General features: G+C 37.8%; 1 non-coding gene across 1 annotated transcript; it reads right to left on the bottom strand.

Annotated features, from left to right (window-relative positions):
* Nucleotides 1-2,727: 2,727 nt before the first annotated feature.
* TRNAY-GUA (transfer RNA tyrosine (anticodon GUA)) lies at nucleotides 2,728-2,823 on the bottom strand. Its single transcript has 2 exons — nucleotides 2,787-2,823; nucleotides 2,728-2,763 (listed from the first exon to the last, which is right to left on the bottom strand). It is a non-coding gene; the product is annotated as a tRNA-Tyr (tRNA).
* Nucleotides 2,824-13,991: the final 11,168 nt, after the last annotated feature.

Here is a 13,991-nt window from a genome sequence, read left to right on the forward strand (position 1 = left end):
CCAAAGGTTATATGTTTTGTTGAGGAATTATTAACATATGCATGATAATTTGGTTGGATCAAGCAACTAAATTTAATGAATATGGGGTTATATGCTTTCAAAAACACCGTCCAAAATTCAGCATCCCATAAGCACCTTGTTATCATTTAAAGGGTATCGACAATGATATATATGTAGTTTTAATCTTACTATATATATATAGATGAGGACTTCTATTAAAGTAAATATTCCACTGCATGGACATTTTCAATGCAAGGAGCTTAATGGTGGCCATAAACGGCACCAAAAAGCACTACAACACTCTGAAATGGGCCCTTGACAAATTGATTATATCGCAAGATACAATCATAAAGATATCTGGATTAAAAAATTTCCTTTATTGATACGAATGAAAAATTTCGATGCTTATTCATAAAGATGGAAGCTTCAACAATAAGGGGAGTGCAAGGGAAATATCAAAATGTATAATGTAAAACTAGAATCTATGTGGTGACACAGTGCTTATTGCTAAGATAACAAAATATATACGGTAGAACTAGAATTGACGTGCCAGACGGTTTTTGTTTCGGAAGGAAGTTATATTCTTGTGAAGAGTGCCGTCATTCTTAATTGACTCTCCAGGCGGAGTGCAGCTGCATCCAGGGGGAGTTGGAACATTGTTGCTGCATTGAGATTTGGGAGGACACACTCCTGGTGCTGCTTTCTCGGCTGAAGATTTAACATATGGACGAGGGGGAGCTGGAGAATGTGGGTTGTTTTGCGATCCCGGAGGAGCAGCAACCACAACTATTGGGACCTCCTTAAACAACAATGTTGTCATAAGCAGTGTGAGACCAACAACAAACAGACCACACGCACCGTTTTTCATCGGCAACGCCATTACCATTTTCACTGATATGCTTACGGAAGTGCGAAATACTATAATCCGCTGCCTGCCTGAGAATTGATTGTTCGTTAATTTTTGGGAAATTGAGATATATGGACGTTTTGCGCTCTGGGAATACTTTCATACATACTATACCCACCGGGATCGCCTATAAATAAAGGATCGAGAGGGGAGGAGCGGAGCGGAATATTGAATGGAATTGTACGCATGGGCAGAGGAAAGAGCTAACCAGCTATATATTGGGTATTTAATGTCCTCAGAGCAGCACATAACTTAGCTCGATAATATGGGAGCGGGTAAATATTATTTAATGCCGAATTTGCCCGCTCCCGTGTTATCGCTTTAAGCCGCGTGCTGCTCTAAAGGCATTAAATACCCAATATATGACTGATTAGCTATTTCCTAAAACAAACGACCAAACGATGACGCTGAGGATCATTAATCCTACTACAGTTCTGCTCTATCAACTGAGCATCGATCCTTGCATTAATCAATTAAATCAAAAGCACTCCTAATAATTATGGACTGGTTCTTAAGTAGTAGCCAGGAAAGATAGATAAGACGACAATGATAGAATTTGTGTATAAATGTAGAAGTTGTGAATAGGCGCTTCTGCTATGCTTTTATTAATGCCTCAGAACTTTGAAATAAATTTTGCATGTAAGCCGAGTGGTCTAAGCCTCTCAGGCATGTTTGATACAAATGACAGTTTAGCCGAGCGGTCTAAGGCATCAGATTTAGGTTAAGGTTCTAAAGGGTATGGTTAAAATTCGGAGGTCCATGAATATGTGGATTTATTTTAAAATCGATTTTAAATATTAAAATTTCAGAAATTAAAATTGATGATGAGATTTGTTTTCATATTGCTTTTATCTTTTTACATTAAAGATATGAATAACAATAATACCTCTCGAAATTTGAGTGTAAATTTAAATTATAATTGTTAAACTTTAAGATTTTGAGTGCCCCGAAAATTTTTGATAGTGCTACCACCATCAAAAACACCATTCAAACATTCCTACTGTTAAATTTTTTAAAAAATTTTCTTTACCAAATTCCTACCATTTTTTAAAGCAAATTTACAGCCTCAATAAACACGAAGATAAAGTTGGGACTCCATAAGGTTAAATTGGGACTACATCAAGTAACCCCATATGGATCTTAAGAAAAAACTACTTATCCATCCGGTAACCCCGTATAAATCTTTAGAAAAATCCACTAGCTCCTTATCCATCGAGTAACCCGCATGGATATTCGGAGAAATCCAACTCCTTATCCATTTGAACTCATATTGGTGTCTAAGCCTCAATATTGAGCAATTTCCCTTACAACTTTAAACTCGCTAAACTTTCTGAAGCCTTTCCCCGGTTTAAAAAATAGTATATTAACAAAATAGATGTAGCCTCTTCCATATAAAAAATAGTATACTTACAGAAGAAAAAAAAAATAACTTGCAAAATAATTTAACAAAAACATTACATTAATTAAGAAGATATTTCAAAAATTAAACACAATGTTTGTATAAAGAAAATAAACTGAGGATTACTGAAAGAAGAAAGAAAATAAACTGAGGATTACTGAAAGAAGAAAGAAAATAAACTGAGGAATAACCCCGGAAGAAGACAGAAATCATGTTATAGATGTAGTCTCTTCCCTATTAAAAAAAACAGTATACTAACAAAAGAAAATAAAAATAAAAAAAACTTAACTAAAACATTATTTCAAAGATTAAACAGAATATTTGTATAAAGAAAATAAACAGAGGAATAACCCCGGAAGGAGACGGAAATCATGTTGTTCAATGAAGGAATAAACCCAACAGTAGTAAAATTGGTCAAAACTCCGACTTGCCGGATTCGAACCAGCGACCTAAGGATGCCAACCAGGATTTCTCTTCCCACTACAGTCCTCCGCTCTACCAACTGAGCTAAAGTCGGATGCTGTGAAAAGCAAGAATAAAAGTCTACTTAAATATTCCTGTTGGAAACAACGTCTGTAATTGGTATTCTTTTATCGACATTCCACAAATTTATGAATGAAAGGAAAAGTTACTCATTTCTCTTGGATCTATGTCCTTTTTATACTTTTGGGCAAATTCCTTTTAGACTTAAGTACACGTCAAGGCACTGGTCCGAAAGGGCACCAGTTCAAGGGTTCAAATCTCACTGCTGTCATTTTCATCGCGTAGTAATTTCGTGCAGTACTGTTCGAATTTACGGGGATCATTTTGAATACCGCCATCTCTTAATTCGCCTTTCTTTCTTTAGTCACTAATTTTGAATTAGTGAAAGATTAATTAATATATTTTTTTTCCAAAATTTGCATAGATAATTATGATTTCTTATTTTAAATGTGTTTTAAAATAAAATCTTAAAAAAAAAAATATCTCATATAAAAATCCAACGTGTTTGTGAATTACTTTATTATTATTTTTAATTAATTATTATTAGTACTCAACTATATATCATATATTTATTTTCTAATATTATTATACAAATATATTTTAAATTAATTTTCTCCATATTTATTTTCTAATATTATTATACAAATATATTTTAAATTAATTTTCTCTATATTTATTTTCTAATATTATTATACAAATATATTTTAAATTAATTGTCTCTTTATTTTAGAGTTCAAGTATCCATAGATTTTGATTTATCAAACATTTTGGGTAGACTCAATACCTACTACCTATGATCAGGGAGAGGAAAAACTGGATGACGGAAAAAGAGTGTCTCCAGGATTATATAAATATGCTAGGTATGTCTCCAGAATTATATAGATATGTTAGGTTATCATGAAACCGGTGATGTACTGGAATTCCATGCTCAATCTTTCACTGCCTTTTTGTTTTAGTCATTTTAAGCACAATAGGGGGTGTATTCATCATTTCAAGGATAATATCTAAGTAATTTGGAGTCTCCTTCTTAATTGTCCGTTGGCTGGAATTGTAAACATAAGCTCAATTGTTTTTAACCAAAATCGCCTTTATTTGTCCAAAGAATCTTCATTATTAGTTTTATGTAAAGATTTAGTTATTTAAAAGATTTAAGCGCACAGAGAGGCACTCAAATACAACAACTAAATATTGCACGTTGGGACAGGTGGGTTTGCTGATAGTAAAGAATAATACCAGAAATCGCTTTATTGTTTTGTTCTATTGGATGTCTGGACTATAATTTAATCATTTTCCAGAGTTAAATGATAACTACTTTCGAGCATGGATTATTCAAGGCTTCTTGTTATCAAACAAACATTCTTTAACTTGCAAAGTTACAACCATTCAAAGACTTTTAGAATAGTATATTATCTTCGCTACTTTAATGGGAGTTGAAAAATCGAAGTTCATAAAGGAGACGAATTTCATGCGGTTTTCTATATTCAAAGTGGACCAAAGTTAGAATATGCCTATAAGTTTTGAATTCAGAGGTAAGAAGTTTGTACTTTAAACATTCCTTGGGGCAGACAAAAGAACTATTGATGTTGATGGAACTTTCTTCATATTTTTATAGCTCGCACCAAGGTAGCTAAAAATTCTAAGCATTTAATATTGGAATTTGGAGGACTTTTCTAAATTCAGACAATTGAAATCTTCTTCTTTTAAGATTCAGTTTAGAGATACTTAATGCAAAAACTGGAGGGAGTTTTCTAAATTCAAAGTTCAACCTTAAAAGCTTCCTCTTTCAACATCTCAAATGATCCGAAAAATTTTTGCTAACCCTTACATAAACAAAAATACTCATTGCAGGACCTTTCGCTGACATGATTTTGCATGCAAACACGAGCGACTGATCTAAGGGATCAGTTTGGTGCTCAAAATTCAAAGTGTTCAAAAGTGCTTGAAACATGTACCGGTACATAGATATCCGCCATCTAAATCCAACGCAACCTGTTTCATTCAAATCTGATATCGTATGCTCTCAATATCGTGTTTTGATCGAATTCCTAAACATGGGAAAAATTAAAAGTTGGGTTGTAGGTATGCCTAGTCAGTAGTCTGTATGCTAATTAGGCATATGAGTAGGCATGATGGTTGTATTTCTATTGGCCAATGGTTTTTTCCCTAATGTATCAATTTCGTTGGTCAAATTTTCTTAAGTTTTGATTGGCTAAGAATTTTATTTTAATATTATTGGTGGCTCACTGTGTATTGGCGTGGACCAATGGGGGGGATCCACATGGGAAAATTGGAGGTTACCATGTGGCATCCAGTGACATGTAAAAAATTTGTTAAGGGGCCAAGCTGCCCACAAGATTCAAACCAACAACCAAGCACTGAGCAGCAAGAACCTCTACCAACGCACCATGTCATTGTTACTTAACCATATCATGATTCGGGTTTCATTTAAATTGAAGTGCATTGCATATTGGAGTTATGGCCGGGGCGAAGCCCTATCCCTGGTCACTGTGCCCATGAGAACCAAGGGGTGGGACCGTGGGCTAAGGCTTAGCCCCAACCCCATGGTCACAACCCACAATATAAAACATAATAAGTAGAACCGTGGTGGGAGTTGGGATGGGGGCCAACCCCTAAGGGGTTAGCCCCAAGCCATATGTGGCCCCATGCAACCACAAGCGGAGGCAGCGGAGGGGAAGTCCCTAGGGCGCGAAGCGGGGGCCATACCCCAGGGAGTCAACCCCGGTCCATATGCGGCCCCATGCAACCAAAGGCAGAGGCAACTGAGGGGCCAGTCCCTAGGGTGAAAACCGGAGGCCATCCCTGGGTCACATAAACCCTCATGTAATTGTGATCCATCCATTAACCAAGAACAAAGAATTTAAGTGCTAAACCCAAGGTTTTATGGTGCAGATATGCCCAAGGGCCAAGTGTTGGGGGCCCTTCCGGCGGGGGAGGGTAGTTAGCCCCAACCCCTAGGCACGTGGCCCCCATATTAAAGTAAATTTCAGAAATGGGGGCTTAATAGACAATTTAATTATCTGACAATTTCACCCGTCAAACAGGATTGTAGGTTAGGTTTGTGCACTAGTTCTAGGTTTCGAGTGCTCAACCCAGGTTTGGGCTGAATTGTAGGATGGTTAGCTATGGAAATTGGAAAAAACTTGAAAGAGGCATAATTGTTGGGTTGTGTTATATTCTTTCCACGTAGTTAATAGGGGGTTTGAAGGGCACCCGTAACCCCACTTTATGGCACTGCCCCGGAAAATTTTGGTTTTGGACCATATGTTAGGTTGGGCGGACCCACCTATGGTTTTGTGCATGATTTTCACACATGTTTTTTGGATGCGATGGTTTTCAGTCCATGGTATTGGACGCGATGGTTTTTGGTCCATGGTATTCGATGCTTCGGCATGTATAAATATGTATTGTAACATTGAAAGGAACATAATGAAAAATCAAGCTGGTAGTCCCGGTTTTGGGATCCAGGGAAAAATCTCTGTGCATATGTGTTTTATGGGTTATGCTCTCGCATTGTTTATTTTCTTTGTTTAAGAATTCGTATGCAGGTAATTTCTGTACAGGGTTAAAACCTACATTTGGTATCAGAGTTGTTTTGGCTTCAAGGGGACACCTTTGTTGCTGAGGGGTTTCGCTCGGGCCTGTGGTAGACCCTGTTCAGTGGGAGATCTGCGAGATCGATTCTGGTGGTGAAAGAAGATGGCGAGCAGTGGAAAGATAGAGATTGAGAAGTTCAATGGTCAGAATTTTGAGTTGTGGAAACTTAAGATGGAGGATCTGTTGGTGGATAAAGATCAGTGGATCGCGGTAGATCCGGGTACTAAACCATCGGGAGTGACCGATGAAGAATGGAAGAAGTTGGATCAGAAGGCAAAGAGCACAATACGATTGTGTGTCTCGGATTCAGTATTGCTGAATGTATCAGGGGAAGCTACGGCAAAGGCTTTGTGGGTCAAGTTAGGGACTTTGTACCAATCTAAGTCTCTGGTGAATAAACTGTTCCTGCGGAAAAAGCTGTATAACCTGAGGATGAAAGATGGAGACTCGGTGACAGAGCATCTGAATGCGTTTAATATTGTGGCAAGTCAGTTATGATCTATTGATATTAAAATTTCAGATGAAGATAAGTGCATCAGTCTGTTGTGTTCTCTACCAGATTCGTGGGATAGTCTGGTTATTGCAATAGGTAGCAATGCAACTGCTTTGCAGTTTGATGAAATAGTCTCAGCCTTGCTGACGGAGGAGATGAGACGGAAAAATATGGACAACCAGAATGGTGATGCCTTGTCTGTACGAGGACGGTCCCAGAACAGAAACAAAAATAAGTCATCGAGTGGGAGATCTAAATCTCCAGGAAAACCTACAAAGGTGGTGTGCTGGAAATGCGAAAAGGAAGGGCACTTCAGAAGGGATTGTAAATCTAAAGCTCCTGATAAAGGAAAGGGATCTGATGATGCTCCTTCTGCAGAGGTGAAAACCACCTCAGATGAAGGTGGGGATGTGTACTTGGCTTCTTCAAGTACACATGTAGATCATGAGGCATGGTTGATTGACTCAAGTGCATCCTTTCACTTCACTCCCCATAGAGAGTGGTTCTGCGAGTATGAGAAATACGATGGTGGTGATGTCTTCTTAGGAGATGATAGGAAGGCTAGAATCATTGGTCGGGGAAAAGTAAAGTTGAAGTTGCAAGGTGGAAGGGTTAGAACACTTCTGGGTGTTCTACATATTCCTGCATTGGCCAGAAATCTGATTTCTGTAAGCAAGTTGGATGATGCAGGTGTAAAGACGATGTTCGAGAAAGATACCTGCAAGATGGTTCAAGGAGAACTGATATTAATGCGGGGAGTTCAGATTGGAACTCTATACAAGCTGCAAGGTAGCACTGTTGTTGATGGGTGCAATAGTTCTATGGTTCCTGAAAATGGAGTAGAAAATCTAGTGGTCTCTGGAGAGAAGACCATGTTGTGGCATCAAAGGCTTGGACATATTGGAGAGAAGGGCCTTCGAATACTTCATGGTAAAGGTATGGTAGAAGGTATGAATGATAGCTCTCTGGAATTTGATTTCTGTGAAAATTGTGTGTATGAGAAGCAAAATCGGGTGAGTTTCCCCTCTGGTGGTAAGAGGACGAAACAGATATTAGAGCTTGTGCACAGTGATGTGTTTGGACCTGTGAAGGTTCCATCACTGGGTAAGTCTGTGTACTATGTATCATTTATAGATGACTTTTCAAGGAATACATGGATATATTTCCTTAAGAAGAAATCTGAAGTCTTTGACAGGTTTAAAGAATTTAAGGCTCTGGTGGAAAATCAGACAGAGAAGAAGATAAAGGTGTTGAGGATAGATAATGGTGGAGAATTTTGCAGCAAGGAATTTGAATAATTTTGTAAGAAGTGTGGTATAGCACGGCAGAAGACTACTCCATATACACCTCAGCAAAATGGAGTCGCAAAAAGAATGAACAAGACGTTGATGGAAAGGGAAAGAAACATTCTCAGTGGTGTCGGGTTAGGACAGGAATTCTAGGCAGAGGCGGTGGATACTGCATGTTACCTGATCAACAGATCACCTTCATCAGCGTTGGAGGATAAGACTCCACAAGAAGTATGGACTGGTAAGAAACCCTCTCTTTCACATCTAAGGGTATTTGGATGTGATGCATATGTACATGTTCCAAAGGAGAAACGAACCAAGTTGGATAGTAAATCTGAAAAGTGCGTCTTTATTGGGTATAAGGATGGTTTAAAGGGTTATAAGCTTTGGAACCCAGTCACACGGAAGGTTGTGTACAGCCGAGATGTGTTGTTCAGAGAGGTAAAAGATGTTATTCAACATGAAGTCCAACCAAAGGAACCTGAGAAGATAGAGTTTGAGCCAAAGGAGGAAGAATCAGACTCTGCAGCAGAGGAGGAATCAGAAGATGAAGAGCCACAAACTCCGGCTGTGAGAAGATCAGTTCGAGAAAGAAGGCAGCCAGAAAGGTATAGTCCATCTGCTTTCAGTTCAAATTTTGCTTTATCTGTTACTGATAATGATCCCAGAACTGTGAAGGAAGCAGTGGATTCAGAGGATGGAAAACTCTGGAAAGAGGCCATGGTCGATGAAATGGCATCTTTGCACAAAAATGAGGCTTGGGATGTGGTGGAGTTGCCGGCTGGAAGGAAACCCATTGGCAGCAAATGGGTGTTCAAGAAGAAGACAATGTAGAAGGAAAGGTGGAGAAATACAAAGCTCGGTTGGTAGCAAAAGGTTATTCCTAGGTGCCAGGAATTGATTTTGGTGATATTTTTTCTCCTGTTGCCAAGGTAACTTATATTAGATTACTTTTATCTGTTGCTGCTGCTTTTGATTTTGAGGTAGAACAGATGGATGTGAAGACAACATTTCTTCACGGGGATTTGGAAGAGGGAATCTACATGAAGCAACCTGAAGGCTTTGCGGTGAAGGGCAAGAAAGAACTGGTATGCAAGTTAAAAAAGTCTCTATATGGGTTAAAATAGTCACCAAGGATGTGGTATCAGAAATTTGATACATTTATACGGGAACTTGGCTTCACCAGAAGAAAAGCAGATCATTGTGTGTATTTTAAATTAATTGGTGACCGTATTATTTATCTGGTCTTGTATGTGGATGATATGTTGCTGGTTGGAAATGACAAAGAAATTATCCAGGATTTGAAGACCTAATTGTCCTCCAAATTCGACATGAAAGATCTTGGTGGTGCAAACTATATTTTGGGCATGGAAATTAAAAGAGATCGGTCAAAGAGGAAGCTCTGGTTAAACCAGAGGAAGTATGTCGAGACAATACTCCAGAGGTTTAATATGTAGGATAGTAAACCGATGAAGGTTACTATTCTTGTAGGTGTGAGGTTATCTGCTGAACAGTGTCCCAAGACACAAGAAGAGGAAGAGGACATGTCCCGTGTTCCATATGCAAGTGCAGTGGGTAGCCTGATGTATGCAATGGTCTGTACTAGACCAGACATTACACATGCAGTGGGAGTATTGAGCAGGTTTATGTCAAAACCTGGGAATGAGCACTGGACAGCAGTGAAGCGGGTTTTCAGGTATTTGCGTGGCACTAGTGATTATGGTTTGTGCTACCAAGGAAGACCAGAATTGGACAGAGTGTTGGATATTCATGGCTTTGTTGATGCAGACTGGGCTGGAGATCTGGATCAGAGAAGATCTACAAGTGGGTATGTGTTTAACCTATTTGGAGGTGCAGTCAGTTGGATGAGTAAGAAACAATCTGTAGTGGCACTATCAACTACAGAGGCAGAATACATGGCAGCCACTCATGCAAGCAAGGAAGCAGTTTGGTTGCAGAGATTGTGTTCAAGTATGGGGTTAGTACAGGGAGATATAAGAATAGACTGTGACAGCCAAAGTGCAATTTTCTTGGCAAAGAACCCTGCTTATCATTCAAAGACAAAGCACATTGATGTTCAGTATCACTTTGTGAGGGATATGATAGAAGACAAAAAGGTGTTGCTGGTAAAGGTGGACACTTTGAAGAATACTGCAGATGCATTGACAAAATCTGTGAGCTCTGAGAAGTTCTCTTGGCGTAGAGAAGCAATGGGATCTCAGGGCTGAAAGATGACTAAGCTCTCCTGTGGCCCCCTGTGGAAAGAAAAAAACAAGTGGGAGATTGTTGGGTTGTGTTATATTCTTTCCACGTAGTTAATAGGGGGTTTGAAGGGCACCCGTAACCCCACTTTATGGGGTCCGTGGCAGCGCCCCGGAAAATTTTGGTTTTGGACCATATGTTAGGTTGGGCGGACCCACCTATGGTTTTGTGCATGATTTTCGCACATGTTTTTTGGACGTGATGGTTTTCGGTCCATGGTATTGGACGCGATGGTTTTCGGTCCATGGTATTTGATGCTTCAGCATGTATAAATATGTATTGTAACATTGAAAGGAACATAATGAAAAATCAAGCTGGTAGTCCCGATTTTGGGATCCAGGGAAAAATCTCTATGCATATGTGTTTTATGGGTTATGCTCTCGCATTGTTTATTTTCTTTGTTTAAGAATTCATATGCAGGTAATTTATGTACAGGGTTAAAACCTACAATAACTTTCTTAGGTTGGGCCAAATGAGGTGCAGAAACAAACCAGATAGGGGTTTCTGATAGTTTTGGAACCATTGGAGACATTTGTTTCGCATTCTGAGCATTTTAAAGCCATGAAAACTCAAATTTGAGCACTTAATGAAATAGGCCTTATATTGGAAGTTGGACCAGGAGATGTAGCCCATGAGAGGGGTGAACTCCTTTAACATGTTTGTTGTTATGTGTTTCTGATATGGTATTTTGTTTATGTTTTGGTTGTTAAATAAGTTTAAAAATCATTTGTTTATGTGTCTAGTAACTTGATCCATTACCCAAAATACATAAAATTTCACTTGCAATTTGTATATCACCTTGAATTTTCATAAACACATCATTTTAGTATCAGAGCATCAAATTATTATGAATTTTTTATTTTGTTGCAAGTGTTTTTCTAATGGTTACAAGGTTGGAGCCAAGATCTCAAATTGTTTCAAGGAGAACAAACACATTTCGAGCTTCAATAGTCATGGCACATGAATAAAGTTCTAAAGGGATGTCTGAAGATGAAATAACTTTCAGAAAAGATTTCTTTGAGATGTTTGAAATGGTAAAGGTTTTTTATAAAGAGAGGAATTCAAGGTTGTATGGAAAGAGCTCAAAACCTGCAAAAGGAGATGGAGGAAAATGAGGCAAGCCTCCAAAAGGGAAGGGAGAGAATGATGACAAACCACCACCTTCACCTCCATCCTCATCCTCATCTTCATCCTCATGTTTTTCTACTTCTTCAACCCTTTCACAAACATCTCCAAATTCTCCAAAAGGACATTCTAAAACTCCTTTGTTAAAGCTTGATATAAAGTTTGAATTGCCTATGTATGATGGAGAGGTAGATGCTAAGAAATTAGATAATTTGATTCTTCAAATTGAAGTGTATTGCAGGATACAAAGAATCAATGATGATGAGACCAAAATTCATCTTTCTCCTCTTTGGTTGGAAGATGCAACACTTGTTTGGTGGGAAGCCAAAACTCAAGAGGACATGAAAAAACATGGTAAGGTTTTATCCTCCTGGAATGATTTTTTGTTGCAATAAGAAGGAAATTTTGTCCATTAGCATACATGCAAAAAGATATCATGAATTGAAAAAACTTTAGATAAGTTAAGGGGAAAAATGTGCAAAGCTATACTCAAGAATTTAGAAAAAGGGCTTTGATTTTGGGTATAGATTTGTCCTCTCAAGATCCTTTGCTCAAATACATTGGAGGATTACATAGTTACTTGAAACATATAATTCTCATGTTTAACCCTACACAACTAGACGAAGTTTGTGTACAGACAACTCATTTAGAAGCAAGAGGGAAGAATGTTTCTGAAGGAACTAGTGAGAAGTTATTCAATTTTGGAGAAAAGGGAAAAGGGAATTTTAAAGGCAGGGATGAAAATAATGTTTCAGTCAATAAAGAAGGAGAAAATCTCACATGTAAACATTGTTCTAAAGAAGGCCATGATGAAAACCACTGTTGGAAACTTCATCCTGAGATGAGACCAAAAAAATTTAATAACAAGGAGAAAGAAAAGATTACTGCAACTACACAACAAGATCTAGGATCTGATTCCAAAGATTTAACAAAAATCATAGCCATGGGATTAAAAGGTAAAGATTCAATTGCAAGTACTGGTTCTTCTAGCAAACCCATTGAAACTCAAAATGAAAGAGAAAGAATAGAGTTGTTCCATATTAGAATCGTCACAAAACATAACAAGGTAGATGCTTTGTTTAATAGTGGTTCATAATCAAACCTCATTTCAAAAGACATTGTCAAGAAAATAAAATTGGAAACCATTCCTCATTCTAAACCTTATCCTTTGGGTTGGGTATGTGACAATTCCAAGTTGTAAGTGACAAGAAAATGCATACTTAGATTTTTCATCACTGTGAATTTTATTGATGAGATAGCACTTGATGTGGTACCAATTGAAATTTGTGGTATTGTTTTGGGAAGCCCATACTTACATAACATGAAATCCATCTTTCATCGCCATGAGAACAAGTATCAATTGTTTAAATATGGCATTGAGTACATTGTTAGAGCACATGGCAAGAATTTGAATTTATCTCTCATGAATGGTCAACAAATGAAGAGGTTTGTAAATACCAGTCAAAATTTTACATTGTTGATGATTAAACATAAAGATTTTGATGAATCTGAAGCTTTTTAAGGATATGAATGAATTTTGAAATCAGATTTCATTGAGATTCCTAATCTATGTGATAAGATGTTTTAGGAGTCTAGTATGTTGCCTCCTAGAAGAGGAAAACAATATGAAGTGCAATTGCAACAAGATGCATCATTGTTGAACCTTGGTATGAACAAGATGCCAATGTTAAAGAATGCAGGGGTCAAAAAGCATATGCAAAAGCTATTTGACAAAGAGGACATTGGTTCTAAAATATCTTCTTCTGGGTTTCATAATGTTTTTGCCTTGAAGAGGGATGGTGCATGGTGATGGCAATCACATTGGGTAAATAATCAAGCCAAGTGCAAGGCAAGACATGCTAAGCATCATTATGACTACAATGTTCAAGGTGAAGTGAACTTGAAATTGAATAAGTCTTCTTTGATTGAAGATTGAGGAAGGAATGTTCAAATTCCTTCAAGGGAAATTTTCTTTTCTGAATATCTTGAAAAATTGCAGCAAGATATTATCTTTGATAGAAAGACAAAGACTTCAAAAGTGAAGTACCTTCATGAGGAGCTCAAAGCGAAAAAAAAAAGCCAAATGAGTTGAAATTGGAAGGGTGAGGGAATTGTACCCTCATTTGTTTTTTGACTTAAAATGAGATTTTGGAGGTCCAAAAGCTTCCAATGGGGAGGAGTGATCCAAGGGATCAATTTAGTGTTCAAAATTCAAAGTGTTAAAAGGTAATCAAAACCTGTACCAGTGCGTAGATCTCGGTAATCTGAATCCAACTCAACTTGTTTCACTCAATATCGATATCGTAGGCTCATGATATCACGTTATGATCGAATTCCTAAACATGAAAAAATTTAAAAAGTTGAGTTGCATGTATGCCGAGTCAGCAGTCTGTACGCTAACCAGGCCTATGATTGGGT

This window comes from Pinus tabuliformis, chromosome 3_2 (genome assembly GCF_031772625.1).
Source record: "Pinus tabuliformis cultivar Carrire ecotype Pingquan chromosome 3_2, CPIR1, whole genome shotgun sequence".
Classification (NCBI taxonomy): domain Eukaryota; kingdom Viridiplantae; phylum Streptophyta; class Pinopsida; order Pinales; family Pinaceae; genus Pinus; species Pinus tabuliformis.